The sequence below is a fragment of the Mytilus galloprovincialis genome, chromosome 14 (genome assembly GCF_965363235.1).
Source record: "Mytilus galloprovincialis chromosome 14, xbMytGall1.hap1.1, whole genome shotgun sequence".
In the NCBI taxonomy this organism is placed as follows: Eukaryota; Metazoa; Mollusca; class Bivalvia; order Mytilida; family Mytilidae; genus Mytilus; species Mytilus galloprovincialis.
In genome coordinates this window covers 66,770,589-66,794,941 of record NC_134851.1, presented here as the reverse complement: position 1 = coordinate 66,794,941, position 24,353 = coordinate 66,770,589, and the positions used below count along the sequence as shown (strand labels likewise).

General features: G+C 34.2%; 1 long non-coding RNA gene across 1 annotated transcript; it reads right to left on the bottom strand.

Annotated features, from left to right (window-relative positions):
• Window positions 1-1,402: 1,402 nt before the first annotated feature.
• On the bottom strand, window positions 1,403-10,673 carry LOC143059691 (uncharacterized). The gene is made up of 2 exons (XR_012973558.1): window positions 10,543-10,673; window positions 1,403-5,499 (listed from the first exon to the last, which is right to left on the bottom strand). It is a non-coding gene; the product is annotated as an uncharacterized LOC143059691 (long non-coding RNA).
• Between the last annotated feature and the right edge of the window lie 13,680 nt (window positions 10,674-24,353).

Sequence of the window (24,353 nt, the reverse complement as noted above, 5' to 3'; positions counted from 1 at the left end):
TTTCCATACAGCAAATATAGTTGACCTATTGCATATAGTATTAGAAAAAAAGACAAAAAAATCAAAATCTTAACTATAATCACTGAACCATGAAAATGAGGTCAAGGTCAGATGACACCTGCCAGCTAGATATGTACACCTTACAATCATCCAATACACCAAATACAGTAGACCTATTGCATACAGTAAGAAAAACAGACCAAAACACAAAAACTTAACTTTAACCACTGAACCATGAAAACGAGGTCAAGGTCAGATGACAACTGTCAGTTGGACATGTACACTTTACTGTCCTTACATACACCGAATATAATAGACCTATTGCTTATAGTATCAGAGATATTGACTTGACCACCAAAACTTAACCTTGTTCACTTATCCGTGAAATGAGAAGTCAAGTAAAAACTGTCTGACGGGTATGAGGACCTTGCAAGGTACGCACATACCAAATATAGTTATCTTATTACTTATAATAAGAGAGAATTCAACATTACAAAAAATCTTAACCTTTTTTTTCAAGTAGTCACTGAACCATGAAAATGAGGTCAAGGACATTGGACATGTGACTGACGGAAACTTAGTAACATAAGGCATCCATATACAAAGTTTTAAAAGCTTTTAAAAAGTTAGCTAACGCCGCCGCCGCTGCCGGATCACTATCCCTATATCGAGCTTTTTGCCACAAAAGTCGCAGGCTCGACAAAAATCCACATCTGATTGACACCGCTGGTTGAATATATATCATCAAAAATAATTTCGAAAACTGTTGAAGTGTAAACGTTTGTGTTATGACAGAAGTGGAACGGAGAGTATTTTTTGGGTGTTTAAATTGAAAGAAATCTATGAAGATTGGCTTTCGAAGTGGTCACTTGAATTGGTTATAACACATGTAACAGAATTTAGAATGATATTCTGGCTCGGTTTCGTTTCCTGTTATCATTTATAGCTAGCACTAGTTGTCTGGATGGGAATAACGAGCGTCTGGTGTAAATATAAAATTTTATCCTGGTATCTATGATGAGTTTATCTCTGGCTGTTGAAAAGTCATCGTAAGCTGTAGTGCATGGGGAGAAATATTGACATGCAACACCTACTATCCCCTCGTATAGGATTTTTTAATGGTTTCGTAGTCTTGTGAAATGTTGGACCCTCCCTATTTGAGATATAAGATTGAATGTCTCCATCCTGATCGTATGTGGCTCTGTATTAGTAATGTTAATTCATACCGCACACCTCAACGGACGGTTCTGTTTACATTTATATATGGGGGAAATCAGTAATTTTAGTCATTTTTTGATGCAGTGGATACGACTAGGATTAGAGTATTTGCATGCATAAGTTTTCGTTTCCATTGCCATCTGACCTATGCATATCCTTCAATCAGATAATAAATAAAACATCAGAAGATTTCATATTCTATTCATTACACAAAACTTATTAAAATATTTAAGTTTGATAACAAAAATATACATAAAAACACAAGCTGTGTTATTTCAGCTTGATCATCTAGAGACTAAAACGCCTACTGATGGATTGCACTTTCAAAGCTATCAAAAAGTAGCATCATGTTCATGATGTTATAGACGCAAATCAGAAAACAGGAGCAAAATCCCCATTGTTAAATTACCTGAATGACTTATGTCTGTGGACTCACTTTATTACTTTAAAAAATATCTATTTTGCTATTCAAATCTTTTGCATTAGTAGTTTCTCTTTATTTATCATCCTAAGTAACTCTGACTGTTTGATCTTTTCGATTTTATTATTTTATGAAGTGATATTGTTCTTTTGAAATTTCACTTACACCATGAGCTTAAGCCTTCTGGGTATAAATATGGACTTATTTTAATAATGATAATGATGCCGAAGTTTCTGATTTGCGTCCATATACTGAACAACACACGAAAAGCTTTAATTCTCGTTATAAAAGTCAATGGAGAAAAAAAATCAAAAGAATCAGAAGATTGAATGACTGATTTATTGTGTTTATCGTCACTCTCAGCACTATTGGCTTAAACATTGAGGTCAGTTGTAATTGGTTGCGGAAACCAGATTGCCCTGAGACAACCACTGACTCATGCCAGGAAAATTGGAGATTAAAGTTAATCGAGACAGGAGATGAACGCAACTTTCACATGCAGTGCCAGTGTTCGAACTCAAACCTCATAGAATCAGGTGCATGACATATAATTTTTCTAAAATGTTTAAGTAGTACATTGTAGTACAAATATACATGTATTCTACATGATTATATGAGATTTGCCTCAAGGAATATTCAAAAATCAATTAACAATTGTTCTAAGATTTCCTTAAAAGCGTAGGTGGGGTTTGATATGTTTGCTTTTCCTCTGTGAGGGGATACAAGGTGAACAAAACTTATGTACGAAATCAGAGAAAAAATTGAGAAAAGAAATGGGGAATGTGTCATGTATATGTCATTTCTGATCCTTCATTCTTAGAACTGTATAGACTATACAATTTGATTAAAAGATAAGCTCCTGAGTACAATATTCTTAAAGATATCTTAGGTTGAATTTGAGTAGTAGAAATAAATCATCTACGTAGAGAGTGACTTTATCCAAGAAAGCTACAGTATAAGTAATAAACTTTTAAATGTAATTTAAAATGTGATGGTATAATTCTTATAAAATATTACAAAAATAAAATGCTAAGTTAAACATATATCTACACAATATGAAACAATACCCTCATATATTGATAACTTATGATACCCTGTAAAGTGTAGTTATGTATCCTGGAAAATATTTCATACTAACATTATGAGCTATCATAAAAAAGCATTTGGAATAGTATTGTCATAAAAATCAGTACATGTTTGTAACTAACATTGAAATTGAGAAGAAAAAAATATGTGAGACCTACGTCATGTATGTCAATGAGACTGGATGTCAATATATGTTTTTTTTTTTTAAATAATATATGCTTAATTCAACAGTCTTGAAAAAAACCCACTATAATAATATATTTAACAGAAAATTACAGATTTTCAATCAATGCCATGATGGTATATGTATAACCATACAATATTAATATACTACAAGTTCATGTGTTTAGGGGTCAGCTGAAGGACGCCTCCGGGTGCGGGAATTTCTCGCTACATTGAAGACCTGTTGGTGACCTTCTGCTGTTGTTTTTTTCTATAGTCTGGTTGTTGTCTCTTTGACACATTTACCATTTCCATTCTCAATTTTACTAAGCCTGTTTCAAATTATGCAAACAAATTGATTGGTTGATTGAAAGTTGTCATACTTCGTTAATATAAAATGCCTCTTTGAATAAATTCGAGTAATGTACAATAACGATTCTTATCATCCTCTTATTACATGTAAATATGTATACTCTGTATAAGTCGTGCTTTCTAATGAAAAACATGAGTTATGGAGTAGTTGAGGTATTTTAACACACTGCATCGGTACTGATTAAGTGAGAGCATTTCGTACCCAGTTCAAAGCCTGTCTGTGACATATATTGCTCCAAGAAAGTTAACCTTGCTCAAAACAAGAATAATTACAATAGATACTATTACAATAAAACATACGACTGGTAAACAAGATAATGATCAATAAAGTGTTGATTAAAAACAGGGATAGTTGTTATGAAGCAAGAAAGTTAAAAACGACACTGCTATCAGCTTCTTAACCTCTGCATATGTTTTAATTATCTCAAATTATAAGATATAATTACTGAGGCCCCTCATGGGGGGGTCCTAGTAATCACATAATCACCATTTTTTTGCCAATATAATCACATAATCATTAAATATTTGCTTATCTTTAGTAATCAAATAATCATAAACTAAAAATACAGTCCTAGGTAATCAAATAATCATGAAATATTTGGCTTAATAATCAAATAATCATTAAAAAAACGGCCAAGTAATCACATAATCAAAAACCCCATGAGGGCCCTCATTACTTCAATGTTTAAAATGAGAATGCATGATGATTTCAATTCAACAGTAAAAAAACTACATAAATGATGTGAAAAATACAATTTTTAGCATTTGTTTCAAATATGGCACTTCTTAGTAATTAAAAGTGAAGGAGATTGTTAGTAGGTTCATAATATTACTACAAAATTTATAAAAAACAGGGTAGTTAAATTAAAAAAATGTGTATATTTGATTAGTGTTCAGGCTTTGCTAATCTGAAATTCTGCACAAATAAAGCTTCTGAAAGGCCTCTTAACAGTGTTCTAGATGCCCAAGACAAATATTGTTTAAAGTATTACAGTCAATCAAAATAAACACAAAATTCATTTCAACTTAGCCATGTTAGCTAGTATTCAAAATGCCTTTGAAAAATATTGTTAAATGTTTTATATCCAATTCAACAAAATACAAAATTTAGTTCCATTAACCAATTATTAAGATGCCCCTTGCAAGTAACACAAGTATTTTTTTTCAATTCAAATAATCTCAAATTCAATACAGTTTACTAAAGTTCATTTGTTCAACCAAGAATAGTAAAAAAAAAGATATGTTCATATGGCCATCTAGTGTTCAAGATGCCCATTGCAAGAAATGTTTAAAGCATTTTGTCCCATTTAAATACACAAAAATATAAAAAATAAAAAAATCCACGAGTTTTGTTCATTTGTTCAACTACTAGTAATAGCAGTATAAAGTCTCGTTAAATCATCATGTTCATATATGGCCTTCTAGTGTTAAAGATGCCCATTGCAAAAAAAAGCATTTTGTTCAATTCAAATCAAGTACTTTTTATAAGAGAATTGTTCATTTGTTAAACTAAGAACGGTATAAATCGTCTATAAACATTATGTTCATATGGCCTTCTAAACACACAGATAAGCTCCATTTAAAGCGTTACATTCATATGTCTAACTGAACACGCTGTTTATTCCAACTATTAGCACAGACTTGTTTAAGTATCTTCGTCAACTTTGACTTTGATTCTGTTCAGTTTGAGACTGATGATGTTCAATAACAGTAAATGATAGATTGGATTGACCCAATGAACGTGCGGAACCGTATGACTCTCCGGCATTTTGCGCTACGTTTGTTATCACAGTCTGCGAGATACTTAAAGGTCCAGCCAGGTTTAATGTTTGGGAAGCTGATAATCCCGCTAAATTAAGAAAACTTTGAGATTCAACGTATGACGTCATACCACTCTCGTTTGTAATGATGACCACATTACATGGACAGGACTGAGTGTCCGTAGAATCACCGGATTCGGTCCGTCTTCGACTTCTAAGTAAGGCTTCTACATCTTCCTCAGTGGGTCGTCTCCCTTCTACAGGCGGCCCCGATAAGTCATATAATCGTCTGCTACGGCGATTCCTACGCCGTCTAGTGTCAGTTTGACTACGAGGCAACTGACTTGGCATTCGACACATTCGTTTAAGCTGTTCTGCAAAGCAGCATACAACAAATAGTAAAATAAAACAAACACAAAACGGTATCATAAGAATTAATCCGAGAGATTCCATTGCCATTTTCGGTTCACTTAACAAGTTCTGAAAAATAAGATATAAAAAAAAATCATAATTATATATATATGTTTTCAATTCGTGGATGATCTTTAGATTATTTGGTTTAGTTTAAATTGTTCAACGTTCGATAGTATTGATTGATTTATTGATTGATTTCAAGATGGTTGCTAAACCTCAAGTGGCAAATATTAATGCATGTGAAGGACGAGAACAAGTTTACAATAAGAACAATTTAATAGTAGGTAGATCTTGTAAAAGAGGCCATCGGTGTCGCCGGGGGAAATTTGGACTACCACTGGACATGCTGGAAAATGAGGGTAAATTTGGCCTTGCAACACTACCACTTGAAAATGAGGGTAAATTGGATAGGAACAGACATTTGGCCTTGCAACAGGCCACCTTCGGACCATTCAAAGACTTGTTGCAACTTACAAAGGATCTTAACAAGTAAAGAGCGTGGCACAATTTTACATGACACATCGGATTTAACCATTTGGCAAACCACAGTAGAATCCGCTCCTCTCTTCTTTCCGTTAAATAAGGGTACGGAATCGGCCGAGTTGAGACGAATGCGGATTTAACGTCCCCATTCTGACTAGGCGTGGATTCAAACTTGTACATCCCGCACAAGCAACGGACACTCCACGTTGGCACGCGTTTACCCGTCAGTCGGGAGAAAATATTTCTATGGCACTGGCTACGGTTACATTGAAATAAAAAAAATATATAAATAAATAGCTCAGCTGGATATGAACCCTGAACAGTTGGGACAAAAATGGACATAATACTCGTGCTTGATACATGTCTGAATTTGGATTGTAATTAAATATTTAACACACAATAGGTTTCTGACACAGAATAACTGTAGTCAAAGAACTTAGAATTGGTCATATGATTTGAATTCATACATTTATTGATGCTGTTGTGAACTCCCCTTCTTTTCCTTTTTTGCAATACACTATGCTGTTGCGAATTGACCCCCTCCCCCCTAAAAGAAAAAAAATTTATCCCCCTTTTTTGCTTTTGTGCAATACACTATGCTGTTGCCTATGCCCGCTTTTTTGGAAAATAGTCCAAAACCTGACATTTCTTTATACATAATTTACAAGTAGTGTAAGGATGGTACATCATGTATGTGAAGTTAGCAGCCGGTTAGTTATTTGATATTCAAAATTTAGTTGAAAATTATAAAAAAAGAAATACTTAATAAAATTAAAGCATGATTTCCATAGTTAAGAGGACTGATAAGATACGTAGAAAACCGTTTCATGACCTCTTCGAACTGTCATAAATTCTAGTTGTTCTCGAATATACACCCTTTTCTAACTGGCATATTTGTCTTTATATAATATGGATTTTTGTCAATATAAGAACTTCGAAGGTGTACTTTTTATATATGATATTTCTTAAAACAAAAAGTAAACCCGATCACGCTAGAAACATTTTGAAATATAAAAAGAAATAGTTATGGAAAGCCCAAAAGAGAAAAATATAGTGAAAATCTACCTCAGACCGCTGAAATGAGGGTGAGACCCCTAGTTCCCAATGTCCATAAAATTCAACTAAATCATAGAGTCTGTATATATAAAGGTTGTATCAAAAGGATTTCCCAGAATAAAGTCGTCTTCGATATCTACGGAGGGCTCAGATTGTCACTTTTTAGCTAAAAATTGTCAAAATTTTAGGACAAAGGGCACAGGGCAATGGTGAGCGCCCCCTTATCTCTCAATCTTTCTTATATTATGCAGACATTTAGTTATAGGTAGATACAAACGTGAATATAAGGAATATGGGTATACTTCCTGTCTTCCATGTATATGGAGCGCCCAACGTGCCAGTTGCATACATTCAAAATTTATAGTGAAAATCTACCAGAGACCGCTGAAATGAGGGAGAGACCCCCTGGTCCTCCAATGTCCATAAAATTCAACTTAATCATAGACTCTGTATATATAAAAAAGTTGTATCAGAAGGATTTGCCAGAATAATGTCATCTTCGATATCTACGGAGGGCTTACATTGTCACTTTTTAGCTAAAAATTGTCAAAATTTTAGGACAAAGGGCACAGGGCAATGGTAGAAGCCCCCTGATCTCTCAATTTTTCTAATAGTATGCAGACATTTAGTTAATAGGTAGATACAAACGTGATTAAAAGGAATTTGGGTACACTTCCTGTCTTCCATGTATACGAAGCGCCCACTGTTGGCAACCCAGGAGAAAAAGAGGGGGATGTTCCAACTATATGTCCCCATTCAAATGCATTGATAGGCAAAAACTAGAGGCTCTAAAGAGCCTGTGTCGCTCACCTTGGTCTATGTGAAATTAAACAATGGACACAGATGGATTCATGACAAAATTGTGTTTTGGTGATGGTGATGTGTTTGTACAATGTTGTACATCTTACTTTACTGAACATTCTTGCTGCTTAAAATTATCTCTATCTATAATGAACTTGGCTCATTAGTTTCAGTGGAAAATGTTAGTAAAAATTTACAAATTTTATGAAAATTGTTAAAAATTGACTATAAAAAACAATTACTCCTAAGGGGGTCAATTGACCATTTCGGTCATGTTGACTTATTTGTAAATCTTACTTTGCTGAACATTATTGTTGTTTACAGTTTATCTCTATCAATAATAATATTCAAGATAATGACCAAAAACAGCAAAATCTCCTTAAAACTAACAATTCAGGGTCAGCAACCCAACAACGGGTTGTCCGATTCATCAAAAAATTTCAGAGCAGATAAATGTTGACCTGATAAACAAATTTACCCCATGTCAGATTTGCTCTAAATGCTTTGATTTTTGAGTTATAAGCCAAAAACTGCATTTTACCCCATGTTCTATTTTTAGCCATGGCGGCCATCTTGGTTTGATGGCCGGGTCACCGGACACATTTTTCAAACTACTAACCCAAAAGATGATTGTGGCCAAGTTTGGATTAATTTGGCCCAGTAGTTTCAGAGGAGAAGATTTTTGTAAAATATTACTAAGATTTACGAAAAATTGTTAAAAATTGACTATAAAGGGCAATAACTCCTAAAGAGGTCAACTGACCATTTCAGTCATGTTGACTTATTTGTAAATCTTACTTTGCTGAACATTATTGCTGTTTACTGTTTATCTCTATCTATAATAATATTCAAGATAATAACCAAAAACAGCAAAACTTCCTTAAAATTACTAATTCAGGGGCAGCAACCCAACAACCGGTTATCCCATTCATCTGAAAATTTCAGGGCAGATAGATCTTCACCTGTTTGACAATTTTACCCCATGTCAGATTGCTCTAAATGCTTTGGTTTTTGAGTTATAAGCCAAAAACTGCATTTTACCCCTATGTTCTATTTTTAGCCATGGCGGCCATCTTGGATGGTTGGCCGGGTCACCGGACACATTTTTTAAACTAGATATCCCAATGATGATTGTGGCCAAGTTTGGTTTAATTTGGCCCAGTAGTTTCAGAGGAGAAGATTTTTGTAAAAGTTAACAACGACGACGGACGACGATGGACGCCGGATGCCAATTGATGAGAAAAGCTCACTTGGCCTTTTAGGCCAGGTGACCTAAAAAGGGGAGTTCGATCACATTCAGATATATGATATATAGCATCACATTACCATTATGCTAAAAAGGCCCTCGGGAGAACACTGACATGTACATATATGCCTAAGTTCTTCGAGGACTAGGCAGGCTCTTATTGCATGATTTGACTGATATCTGACAACAATTGGGTTGAACCACTTCATATGCATACATTTCATTTAAACTTCGGTGGATAGCTGTCTCATTGCATTCATGATGGATCTAAAAATTTCTATAAATTATTTGCTTGTCTGATGAATATCAGGGGCTGACCATACATGTACATATAATATGATCATCATATACTCCAGTCAACTCTTGTGGTTTTTGATATAAGACACTATTTCTTTTGGCTTTGTTTTGTTGTATGTTTTGTATGTGCAATGATGTGCATGATGCTTTGTTGTAATTGTTTATTACATGTTTTTGCCCCAAAATAACACTTGTACATACTGTGCAACATTAGTTTAGAAATCCTCAACATAAATAAATATAGGAAGATGTGGTATGAGTGCCAATGAGACAACTCTCCATCCAAGTCACAATTATAAAAGTAAAACATTAAAGGTCAAGGTATAGTCTTCAACACAGAGCCTTGGCTTGGCTCACACCAAACAGCAAGCTATAAAGGGCCTAAAAAATTTACTGGTGTACAACTATTTAAACAGGAAAACCAACAGTCTAATCTATACATGTATTAAAAAGATGAAAAGAGAATCACTTATGAACCACATCAACAAATGACAACTACTGAACATCAGATTCCTGACTTAGGAAAGTGCAAACAATTGCAGTTTAAACCTTTTAATGGTACCAAACCTTCACCCTTTAACGGGCTTATCTGAAACAATAGTCATGATAGTGTAACATCCCAACATAGAAAGACACATTATAAAATATAAATTGGGATGGCTCAACTCAATCAAAAGACTTAGTAACACAAATGAACATAGTAACACTGAACGAGATACATGTCTCTCATATTATATGATTTATTTCACAAATTCATGCACTACACATGTATGATCATGTATGTTTGGTAGATGAAAGAATCTTTCATTTTTATCAATTTCATGAATTTATAAGCAATTATCAAAATAAATAAGATGATTTAAGTGTAACCCATGTTACAGATATGTTTCTGTTTCTTTAGTTTTCCCTACATACCCTTACATTTGATTTTTGTCTACAGCAATCAATATAAACATAATTTTTGTAAACATTTTGTAAACACTCATCCAAAAAAGGGGGAGGGCAACAGTTTACAGTCAACTTCCGGACCTCGGCCAATATTTCAAGCAGAATATTAGATAAGTGGTTTTCAAAATAGATCATATATCTAAAATGCTGTTATTGGAAATGTATCCAATACGATGCACATGACTCCGTCGGCTGGTCCCACGACGTTTTTGGTAATTGTCCAAAAAATTAACATACGAGATTTTGTAAACAAACACGTATCGCTGTATCGAACTTACCCTTATTTACATTTATTTACACATTTCTACATTTGTAAACAAAGACGTTCATTGCTCTTTCTTATCACATTCCTAGACCGTGGTTTCCTGACATCATGGAATTTCCCCAACATAGGAAATCTATTTTTACATTTATTGTTGGAACCAAAGCGAGACAACTCTAATGTTTAAAAGGCCACAGGTAAAAAAATTGACGGTTTACATCTATATGTTATCTATGCATATACAAATCCTTGGCAATTATTGATATAAAAACCTTTGATATTTTTTTGAGCTTTCTAACAGAGCGGAATCTCTCCAGTCATTTTTCAGTGATTCATAATCCAACCATCAAGTTTTTTCCCCAGAAAAAAAAGGGGGGGGGGGGGGGTGAAAAAACCTCTAAATCCGCCATATTGTCTGAATGTGTGAATGTGGGACCGTCACGCGTGAGGTACACACAGAATGTGAATTTAAAGGGTCACAAATGCACTTTTTTTTTAGCAATCTTATTTTTTTAAATTAGACCATAAATATACTATAGTGTGATTCTATTTCCAAATACTTCTTTTTGACTTATATTCACTTTCTTAAAAAATCTTTATGAAAGTCCATAGATCTCCTGATCTTCCTCCCAGTAAAGAAATACCTGAATTTTAACTAATTAAATCATATTTGTTTGTTTTTCGTTTATTGTCTTGTTAACCGATTAAGACGATAGTAGTTTACCAATCATGATTACTGAATATCAAGGTAACAAACGAAAACCTTGGTATACATCACATGATCTTTAAAATTAGCGAGAACGAGTCGTCGTTAGCATCTCCTGCTATGCAATCCCAAGGTCGTCTGCTGGTTATAAATCCTTGACCTTCATCTCCCGCCATGGGAATTCTCACAGTCAAAATGTCACAATCGCAAAAAGGACACGCTTGATTAGAAAACAGACCAATTTTCGAATACCGATATCTTAATTAGGACCTGTAAGACAAATAATGTGACTGTACCCTGCTTGCATAATCTGGTAGCTAATACATTACTTCATATCATTGCAGCGAGGACCCCTCCCCCTAAAAAAATAAAATAAAAAAAAATAAAAAAAATAAACTTCGCAACTTTGTCTGAAATGTTAAATCCAAAACTCGAAAAAGCAGAGAAACAGCGCTGTAATTACTTTTCGTCATCACAAAGTCACTGTGAAGTCTTCAACACGGAGCAAAAAAAAACCCGCCACCTTACAACAGAAGAGGGACGACACTTTGCACACGGATTATAATTTCGATCTAATCTCAAAACAAGTTAAGACTTGCCCCTAGCAGAGAATGTTTTGTTAAATATATAAGGTAAATGTCATGGAAATGTTAAAAAATCACTTTGAATAACAAGGTCTTTTATATTAAAAATATCATCATGTTTACCGATTTATAAAAAAAAAAAACCCATAACAATGGCATATAATCATCAATGACTTAAGTTTCCAATAAAAAATGTTTAATACATCAACATGATGAGAGTTTAGATCGGGTCCTAAATCCCTTTTGTATAGATAATTTTTTGCTATTCGTAACTTGATTAGTTTGCCTAGTTTTCTGAGCTTTATGTTTTTGTCTCTTATTCTCTTTTCTGAAACTTCGTGTGGCTGTATGATTAAAAAAAAAGAAGAAAAAAGGAAAAGAAGAAGACAGGAATTGATATAGCGACTGTGAGAGTTGCGGTACTGAATTATTTGTATTTTATTAGATACTGCCGCATACTGTGGATTCGTTTACTTATACCTCAGCAGAAAGAAAAATACAAACAACAACGTTAACCTTTTAAAAAACTTTGAAACCATGATGATACATAAAACGCACTAAAGAATACAGAAATAAGGTCCCACCCTCTGCTACGATATTAATAGTTACATACATATAAAGTCAGATACAAACCATAGTTCTTTTATTACTTTCGTGCATACATTCATTTTTCATGCATCGCTTGTACTTAAAATATTAAAAAAAAAACATTTTATTTAAAAGCCAATAATTTAATTTTGGATGCAACGCGTCTTCTGCTTGGCTGACGTTATTTTGTTATTAGCCCATAGATATAATTTAGTCATGTGACAGTGACGTCATCAACGTTTTTTTTCATGGTTTTCTACGGTTTAAAATGGAATTTAGAAATAAATTATAAGAAATGACTGTAATATTTTTTTCTGTCTATTCGAAATAACTTAAAAAATGTGGTGCACACCGTTAAATAACCCGCTACGCGCGTTACTCAGTGACTGTGCACCAAATTTTTTATGTTATTTCTTCATAGACAGAAAAAATATTACAGTCATTCCTTAATTAACTTACTTTAAAAAAAATTATACAAGAATGTTCACGCCTTCGCTTTAAAAAAAAAGCTCACGTTTACTGTATTAAAAGGTTAAAACTACATGATAAATTAGGGAAGAGAAACGAGGTTTGAAAAGCTGTTAATCATGCAACGTTCAAGCATGTGCATAGACAGATATATATATATAAGATCACAAACTGACGAAATTTTTTTTTTGGTTCTTCGATGTATTTAGATGTGTTAATTAATGGTTTCCTGACGAACGGGGATCGGTTGTCGTATATGGTATCAACTTGACTTATTTAATATCAATATGCTATTATTAAAATTAATTTATATAAAGTAATAATAAACGAGCCTTTGGCGAGCAAACCATTGTTATCTAAAATGAATTACGAGAGTCGATATCAAGCGATCATATCCAATTCTTAAGAGTTATATTTAACCTATTTCTCTTATGCATGTTATGGCTATATGCAAATTCTGTTGAAATATTGTGGATTTGGCTGACAAGTTTTCCTTTAAAAAAATCCGCTTAGTACGGTACATTTACATTTGTGTCAGGTTTCAGAAACCAAGACCATTCGGCAATCCTCGGTAGAATTCGGTACTCTTCTTACGGAGAATACGTAACTCTCCTTAGGGATGGTACGGAATCGATCGAGTTCAGACGAATGAAACCAAGACCAAGTTTCTGAGGGTTACTGGTGAAAGTTTGTTTTGCTTATCTTTCCAATTGGTACATGTAATATTTTAATAAGATATTCAAATTTTCCGGAAATCATGAGCTCCTTTTAGTTTCATCAGATACAAATTTGCAGAAAATCGTATGCTTCGTTGTGATGTTATTGGCCCCCCTCCCTACACGCAAAGATCGCCTCTTCTAACACGAATAAAAAATCACATATTCGTTGCCTTAGATTCGTTGTGAACATGGAAAGTCATGATTGACATAACGAATAGTCAATACATGTGTCGTAAGTTCGTGACACATTGCAAACAGGCCAACAAAAATTTATTCAGTGATATTTTGGTCCCTTATTCAGACAGTTTTTAAAATATCAACCTATAGCGATGTTGGAGTCTCCTGTTATTCCATGTTTACAAGGATCAGAATTACGTACTAAATAAGAAAAAAAAAATCATCTTTTATATTTTTTGTTTGATACATGCAAAAAAAATAATCAGAAGTGTTTTGAAGATATCAAAATATGGATTGTTGGTTGTAAGCCTAAGAGTCGTTCGAGTCATTACTTTGAGAAGTTGATAAAATAAATACATCATGATCTGTAAATACTTTTGTTTATACAAATTCTGCAACGGGAATTCTATTAAAAAAAGAGGCAAAAGATACCAGAGGAACACTCAAACTCATAGATCGAAAATAAACTGACAACACCATGGCTAAAAAGAAAAGACAAACAGACAAAAATAGTTCAAACGACACACCATACAAAACTAAAGACTAATCAAGATGGACCCCACAAAACTGGGGCTGATATCAGATGCTCCGGAAGGGTATGAAGATCCTGCTTACAGATACAAATACAAAGAACTACTGGGGGTGATATCAGGTGCTCCGGAAGGGTATGCAGATCCTGCTTACAGATACAAATACAAAGAACTACTGGTGGTGATATCAGGTGCTCCGGAAGGGTATGAAGATCCTGCTTACAGATAAAAATAAAAAGAACTACTGGGGGTGATATCCGGTGCTCCGGAAGGGCATGCAGATCCGGCTTACAGACACAAATACAAAGAACTACTGGGGGTGATATCAGGTGCTCTGGAAGGGTATGCAGATCCGGCTTACAGATACTAATACAAAGAATTACTGGGGGTGATATCGGGTGCTCCGGAAGGGTATGAAGATCCTGCTAACAGATACAAATACAAAGAACTACTGGGAGTGATATCAGGTGCTCCGGAAGGGTATGAAGATCCTGCTTACAGATACAAATACAAAGAACTACTGGGGGTGATATCAGATGCTCCGGAAGGGTATGCAGATCCGGCTTACAGATACTAATACAAAGAACTACTGGCTTAAAGATTGATGTAACTAATCTGTTTGTATTTGAATCTTAGAAAATAACACAGTCAATTTGAGCCCCAGTCACACTGTCACGTTTTATTCCGTTTTAAAATGATACGTTTCAACTACATTTTGAATACAAATGTGCCATTATTTGAAAGCTAGGCTTTACTAGGTTTTTGCTTCGTTCTTATCACGTTATGATAGGCTTAGCTACGTACTAGTACGTGTATACCAACGTTTCAACCACGCATTGATACGTTTCGATACGTAGTAAGCACGTTTTGTTACGTTCTGCTAGGCTTTAGTAGAGGTAACCGGTGAGATCACGAATAACATACGAATTACGAACGTAATACCTACTTTGCCGTATGAAACGAAGCGGGATCCTTAATTTCAAGTTAGGATGCCTAAGTGTTCATGACTATTTCGCTTTGATTATAAGTGCATTTTTATTGATTTATACGCGTACTGTCTGTTTTATTCTTTTTATTTTTTATGTCGTCTTCAATCACGGAGCATTTTCTGGTGGGAGTGGGGGTAGGGCTTATTTTTTAGAAAAAATATTTTGATTCTGATTTTGGTAACACCATAATTCTGGCCAGCACCTAGAGTAGGGAACGACCGTTTGATTTGTAGGGGGCTGAAATAAAAAGGCAGGATAGGCCATAAGGAAATTCGAAAAAAATACAGAGGTATGATGCATGACACATAAATGACAATATTAAGCAACTATATACTACTCAGACAAAGTTTTCAACACATTTTTTTCCAGCGTACTATTCTTTTTTCCCGGACCAAATTCTGTAATAATACCAGCAATACCGCATCGGCCAGGAAAAATATATTAATACATATGCCGCCTTCCACCTAAAAAAAACCCTGGCCTCCAAATTCTATTATACATATTACATGTATATATATTTGTCGATATTTTACACTGAGCGTCATTAGAACACGGCTTTGTTTACAAATCGTAATAAGGACGTCATATTAGTATCTGAATTTTGAGAAAACAATTAATCTGGCCAGGTAAGGAAGAAAAAAAAATCTTATCTTGGATAATTCTAATTACCGGCCACAAAAAATAATGTTAAATTTAAAAAAAATAGTTTTTCGCACCGCATAAAAAAAACTTCATGTTTTATGGTCGGTCCCTACTAGTTTAAATGTTTATTTTTTAACAAATATATATTCAATATTTTCTATATGTTTTTCTTTCAAACACATGCACCGTGGTATATAAAGGTTGTCCCCATGATTAAATCATGCTATCATTCCACGTGACTATTAAAAGTGAGGAGGTGATCACCATAGGTGTTCATTTATACGTGGTGTTTCGTTTTAATCCGTACGTAGGCACTTTCGGTATATAAGTTAAAATACATAGTCTTATATATTTATCCTTTTTATTTGAAAGCTCGTATTTATCATTGTTTTCTTATAAAGGAAACTTTGTGAGGTGTCAAGGGGTATGTTAGTTTATAATTCGATTTTAATAATCTTTACCCAATATGAAAATAACTGCTCCCAAAACGTTCGTTCGTCATTATTCGTCGGTTCGTGATCTCACCGGTCACCTCTAATACGTATTTACTAGGTTTCTACTTCGTTTAAATTTTCGCTACGATTCTGAGCTCCTTTTAGTTTCATCACATACAAATTTGCAGAAAATCGTATGCTTCGTTATGATGTTATAGGTCCCCCTCCCTACACGCAAAGATCGCCTCTTCCCCCACGAATAACAAAAATCACAAATTCGTTCCCTTAGATTCGTTGTGAACATGGAAAGTCATGATTGACATAACGAATAGTCAATACATGTGTCACAATTTCGTGACACATTGCAAGACAGGCCAACCAAATTTATTCAGTGATATTTTGGTCCCTTATTCAGACAGTTTTTAAAATATCAACCTATAACGATGTTGGAGTCTCCTGTTATTCCATGTTTACAGGGATCAGAATTAAGTACTAAAATAAGAAAACAATATCAACTTCTATATTAGCTCTTTGATACATGCAAACAAAAATAATCAGAAGTGTCTTGAAGATATCAAAATATGGATTGTTGGATGTAAGCCGAAGAGTCATTCGAGTCATTACTTTGAAAAGTTGATAAAATCAATACGTCATGATCTGTTAATACATTTGTTTATACAAATTTCAGCAACGGGGATTCTATTAAAAAAGAGGGGCAAAATATACCAGATGGACATTTAAACTCATAGATCGAAAATAAACTGACAACGCCATTGCCAAAAAAGAAAAGACAAACAGACAAATAATAGTTAAAACGACACACCATACAAAACTAAAGACTAAGCAAGACGAACCCCACGAAACTGGGGGTGAAATCAGGTGCTCCGGAAGGGTATGCAGATCCTGCTTACAGGTACAAATACAAAACTGGGGGTGATATTAGGTGCTCCGGAAGGGTATGCAGATCCTGCTTACAGATACAAATACAAACAACTACTGGGGGTGAGATCAGGTGCTCCGGAAGGGTATGCAGACCCTGCTTACAGATACAAATACAAAACTGGGGGTGATATCAGGTGCTCCGGAAGGGTATGCAGATCCTGCTTACAGATACAAATACAAAAAACTACTGGGGGTGATATCAGATGCTCCGAAAGGGTATGCAGATCCGGCTTACAGATACTAATACAAAGAACTACTGACTTAAAGATTGATGTAACTAATCTGTTTGTATTTGAATCTTAGAAAAAAACACAGTCAAAGCCCCAGTCACACTGTCACGTTTTATTCCGTTTTAAAATGATACGTTTCAACTACGTTTTGAATACAAATGTGCCATTGTTTTGAAAGCTAGGTTTTACTAGGTTTTTGCTACGTTCTTATCACGTTATGCTAGCTACGTGTATACCAATGTTTCCACCACGCGTTGATACGTTTCGATACGTAGTAAGCACGTTTTGTTACGTTCCGCTAGGCTTTAATACGTATTTACGAGGTTTCTACTTCGTTTCAATTTTCGGTACGTTTCTTGTTGAATTTTCAAAACATACGGGGCAGGTCCCGTTTTGAACAAAGGACCACTACGTTTCGATACGCTTCGTTACGTATATTCCCGTTTCGCTACGCTTTCAAAACGTAGTAAAACGTAGCTCTTGAAACGTGACAGTGTGACTGAGGCTTTAAGGTCTTTAGATTTGGCAATCGGAAAGAGGGAACAGTCTATGGTGACAAAAAGCTGCACACTCATATATTGGACTGAAAATAAACCCGATAGTATGCACAATCGATATAAATATTACTAGTGTAATGGATTTACATATGTTCCCTTGTCAAATGATATTGTCATTTAAATATAGGGGATACGTTGTAATTGTTTAATCAAAACAGTTGTCTATATCATTGATCTTGTCGTTCCTGAACGGTTTCAGAAGGTTGGAGTTTTATTAGTTGTACATGTAATATGCTTTGAGCTAGCTTTTGGTAGCTGCGAGCACTCTTATATATTGATGCTTTGGATCTCAAGTTTTTATGCTAGTCGTTTTTTAGTCCTTCTTTACCCGAGCTCATGAGTTGAGCCATTTACAACCGATTTCTACAGTTTTTTCTAAGTGTATGCTGTGCTGTTTCACCGTTGTCCCAAGGTTACAATTCGGAGAGGTAAAGCGCTCATCAACCAAATTAGACTATTTACCGGATTTGTCATCTCACTCATAAGCAACACAGCGGGTGCCACATGTGGAGCAGAATCTGCTTACCCTTCTGGAGCTCCTGAGATCACCCCTAGTTTTTGGTGGGGTCCGTGTTGTTTATTCTTTAGTTTTCTATGTTGTGTCATGTGTACTATTGTTTGTCTGTTTGTCCCTTTCATTTTTCGCCATGGCGTTGTCAGTTTATTTTCGATTTATGAGTTTGACTGTCCCTCTGGTATCTTTCGTCCCTCTTGTAAGCTTCGCCTTATTCTTTTTATATCTGTAATTCAATTGTTGTCGTTGGGTCATGTCAAGACTCTGTCAAATTCGTGATTCGTGAAATGACTTTGATTGCATTTGTTTACATTTTGTCTTTCTGGCCTCACTTTCGAGCATGATTTTTGTACTCAGACTCAAGAATCAACCAATGAAAATGCTGCATTTTATGTTTCGAGCATGATTTTTGTGCTCCGAGCACTGAGCAAAGTTTTGTGACTTCAAGGACTGGTCTTATAATAGCCGACTATACGATGGTTTTGTTCATTATAAGTAAGTAAGCAAGTAGTGAATAAGTAAGTAAATTTATTTAGAGTCGACACATATGTACAATCAAGAATAAACTTGAGCTTAACAAAGCTCGTAAAACCGATTTTAACATATATACTAGACATTGCAATACACCAAGGTTTCAATAGAACTATTACATTTTAGTATAAGATAAACACACAAGGATCATAAGCATTTTTAAAATGTCACATAGCCCATATATCACAGGCTCTTAGGGAATGGACCCCTTTTTATCTAAATTTTGTTGTTGTAAATATTCTGTAATATATTAACGTATTTTCGGTTATTTGATGTGTCCTGCTATTTTCTATACGCTATTATACAGTTTCAGTTGTATATTATTCACAAAAATAGAATAAGGAGGGTCCATTCCCCAAGCGTCTTTGAACTCACAGTAGGCTGTTGTACAACATAGATGGTATAAGGTTCAATTAGTTGTCTCGTTACATATACAATACAATAATATAAGAGAAAAAATAACAAAAAGTTTTCTGTTTCGTCAGGAACATATATATTGATATACTGTTCGTAGGTTTCGTAGACCTACATCTACTCCAAAATGGAATCCAGAAATTCTCTTGAGTCCCAAGTACGATATGCAGTTGGAATGTTCATCATACTTGCAATGCTATCTCTTCTGGTTAACGAAAAACTCCTTCGACGAGGACTTGTGAGATTTTCACAATCTAGATAAAATTCCGGATATTGTTCGTTCAGATCCCGGATGTTAGATTTGGCACCACGTGATTTTAGAAGCTGGATTATACTGGTATCACCACAAATACATGCATAATGCAAGGCAGATCTCCTCGATTTGTCTACAGCATTTATTTTTGCCCCGTTATCCAAGAGACAAAGCAAAAGCTTCTTCTTTTTATGACGTAGATCTTCATCCACTATGCTATCACATACTGCCATTATCGGTGTTATTCCAGAAGAAAGCTTTGTATTTATTTTAACTCCTCCTTCAATAAGAATTGAAGCTAGTTTGAATTTTTTTCTGGCAATGGCGGCAAATAATTTGTCTGTTACGAGCTGGTTTCCCGTTGGAGCTTGTTCAGTCATAACTATTTCTGTTGCAATATCCTCTAAATGAATATGCGAAGAACTACGAGGTTGAGAATAAAAATCCAGGATTTCGGTTCGGTTTATATGTTGCTAGTTCTATTTTGTTCTGTTGTAAAAGAAATCCCTCCTTCTAAGGAGCTCTTCCCTGTTTGTCTTCTTATTATATTTTGATTCCTTATCGAAACAATCTTTTCCTTTATATGAGTTTATCAGGACCTTTATCCAATCAGCTAATGGGAAATTTTCCTATCAATTAAGTCTTGTACAAAGGTGTTTGCTGAAATGTACTCTCGAATAGGGAGTGGTAATAGTTTTCCACATAAGGTAATGGGCTGTTCTTTTTACGTAGTTTAGTTTAATTGACATCAATGTCATGATTTACGTCAAAATTTAAAGGTTACATTTTTAATTTTATCATAACAAAAGTGACAACTATAGTACGAGGAACGGCGAGTGAACTTTGGTTTAAAATTTGAAAACATATCTGATGTCTGTGAAAGAAAATCATTGGAAATTGAGAAAAATTAAAATATATATATATATATATAAAAAAAAACCCAAACAAAATATTTACCAGTTGTATGATATGAGACAGGTTCCACTGTTTGATGTTTCATTTTCTTGACAGTATACTTTTTTGTGATCTGGTACTTATATACAACTTGCCGGAAATTGTACGCTCCTTCTGGTGCAATTAGACTGACACCGGCTGGAGTGCCTGAAACCACACCGGTTTTTGACCGTGTTCTTGTTGCGCAGTCATTAGTTTTCAATGTTGTGTTTGTTATACTGTTATTCTGTTATTTGTCTTTTTTAACGTTTTTACTTTTTTTTGCTATTATGTTGTCAGTTAATTTTCGTCTAATTGATTCAAATGTTCCTTTGGTATCTAAAGGATAAACTCAAATGTGCCAAGCAGCATCCTACGGCAACCAATTGAATACGTGTTCCGATCGAACAACAAAACATATAAGACAGACAAAAATGAACGACTACCATTAGTGTGACGATTCAACGCAGGCAGGCAAATTAATAAATATGGTTTGGTCAATAGATATAAGAAGATATCATAATGGTGCCAATGAGATAACTCTCCATCAAACATATCTGTGTGCGATCAACCCTCGACTATCCTGTGACAGTGGTATAACAACAACGTTAAGAAATATCGGTAGAAATCAGCAAAATACGTCTTGGCTCATCAAGTCGAAACAATTAACAAAGGCAAACAGGAAAACGCAAAAGACAAAAAGACACAACGTACCGACCTAAGAGTGTTTGACGTTATTAAATAGTTGTTCAAAGCTAATTTTCAAATAATAAATACACTATATTATAGCTGAGATTTGAGAATTTAGATATAGAAATAAAGGCAACAGTAGTATATACCACTATTTAAAAGTCACACATCAATTTTGGCCATATATGTTATGGCCACACTGTGGCACCACCGAGGACGCAAGATCAATAGAAGTGTAACTATTAGACGGGTCACGGTAGTTTTCTATCCCAAATTCGTGTATTTGGTTTTGATGTTATATTTGTTATTCTCATCGGATTTTGTATAATGCTTAGTCTGTTTTTTTGTGTGTGTTACATTTTTATGTTGTGTCGTTGTTCTCCTCTTACATTTAATGCGTTTCCCTCAGTTTTAATTTGTTACCCCAATTTTGTTTTTTGTCCCTGGATTTACGAGTTCTGAATAACCGTATACTACTGTTGCCTTGATTACTCTTTTAAATATAAAGTTGAAAAAATGAATAGTAAAACAATGCCGTAGACAATACCGAATTTTGAAAATGGTCTAACAAACAATCTTAAATTTTAAAGAAAATATTTGTGTATTTTTGTGGCAGTTCAGTAATTCTGTCGTTCCGTTGTTTTCCCTTTGTGGTTGATCATGTGTTTCCCTGGGTTTTGGTTTGTGACCCTGATTTGTTTTGGTTTAATCTTTTTGTGACTTTATACTACAATTAATTTTATTTGCATGTAATATAATGCAAAAGCTAATGTTTATTTCCATTATTTTACAAGATTATTGCTTTAGAAGAGGGACGAAAGATACCAAAGGGACAGTCAAACTCATAAATCTAAAATAAACTGACAAAGCCATGGCTAAAAATGAAAAAGACAAACAAAAACAGCACACATGACACAACATAGAAAACTAAAGAATAAACAACACGAACCAACCAAAAAACTAGGGGTGATCTCAAAGCTTATGCTATTGAAATTATAAAAAAAAGATAATCTTTGCTGCATATTTTTTAAAAGTGTTTTCCATTAAAAAATGCACATACATAATTGAAAGCTCTTTCAAGTCACTTATTGTCGGATAGATTACATAGAACTTATTCAAGATATCTGAGTGTGTTACATTTTAATGTTGTGTTTTTGTTGTGTCGTATACGTAGTTCTCTTATATTTGATGCGTTTCCCTCAGTTTTAGTTTGTAACCCGGATTTGTTTTGTTATCAATCGATTTATGAATTTCGAAAGCGGTATATGACTGTTGCTTTTATTTAGCATGTTATGATTTCCCAAAATATACAAACTGTCCATATCTAAATTTTCGATTAAATTTGTCTGCTGACAGCTCTTGTCAAGTGAATATTCAAAGAAATATTGTCATTTCGTGAAGTTAACGTCTTTAAAGTTTGTCTAAATTTGTTTAAATGTGACAGGTAAGAAATCTGTTACTAGACGTTTACTATTTTTTACTTATAGTTTTAAGAATAAGTTGACTTTATAATCTATTTGCATTCAATGTTTACATCGGGTATACGATTTGTTTAAATTTGATTATATTTTAGTAACTTAATTTCGGAAGTGTTTATATTTGCATATCAATGGATTCTTTTGGGATTCGTGTCCTTAGCGTCTTGGATCTAGCTGCACATCTATACGGATAATTGACATGTATCAGAGAGGTTTATAGCCAGTAGAAAAAAAAATGAATATGGAACCTTAGTAAATTAAATATTCGCATATAAATATTTTCATCTATTTTAAGCAAAGAAACTCGCATCCAATATCGCAACGCTATTTTAATTACATTATAAGAATTTTTTATTTTTATTTGTATTTACGACAACGATTTCTTGTGAATAAATAATCAATATATTAGCAAAAACAAGACACACATTGAAAAGATCAAGTTTTCAGTGTTTGCAGGGGAGGTAATATTTTGACATTGTGTTATTGACGTCATAAGTATTGATATATATTTTGAAACAACAGCAATATACACAATATTATATTACGGATAAAGTTCAGGCTTATAACTGAGAAAGTTCAGGATCATATATAGATAAAACAAGATCATTCGCTTCGAAAGTGGCAGACAATGATTCATGATAAAACCCCGCCATATATAAGTTTATATTTGTTTTTTGTTTTTGTGTTTGTTTGTCAGAAAAACAAATCCGAAATATATACTTATGTGTGATATTTTCTATCGCATCAATGCCTGATAAGCAAAAAGAATATTCAACAAAATGAAGTGTGTAACTTAAGCAACTCGACGGGTGCCACATGTGGAGCAGGATCTGCTTACTCTTGCAGAGGACCTGATATCACCCCAAGTTTTTGATGGGGTTCGTGTTGCTTAGTCTTTAGTTTTCTACGTTTTGTCTTCTGTACTACTATTTGTCTGTTTGTCTTTATATTTTTAGCCATAGCGGTGTCAGGTTATTTTTTATCTATGAGTGGACTCTCCCGCCGGTATCTTTCGTCCCTCTCTTAAGCAAAGAGAGATAAAAAGATGGAACACATATTATGAGGTTCTGGGTGGTATTTACAAATAGATAATAATGTGCTAATGTTACAGAAAAATTGTCATAAAAATAAAATGAATGGGTAAAAAAATGTCAAAAAGCTACGATAAAGAAGATAGAAACGAATGGGTGCTAAATATAAAGAATTTAAAAGACTATACCAAAACTTATAATTAATAGAGGCAAATGGCAAGACAATTAAAGAATACAGAATAGAGGGACCTCTACTTTGACACTAATATATGATAAACTCATCATACACACTAGAATTTGAATTTTGTATTTGCGCAAGACGCGCGTTTCGACTAAAATGACTCATCAATGACGCTCGCCTAAAAACAAGTTAGACTGGACAAATAAAGTACGAAGGTGTGGAGCATTGAGGATAAA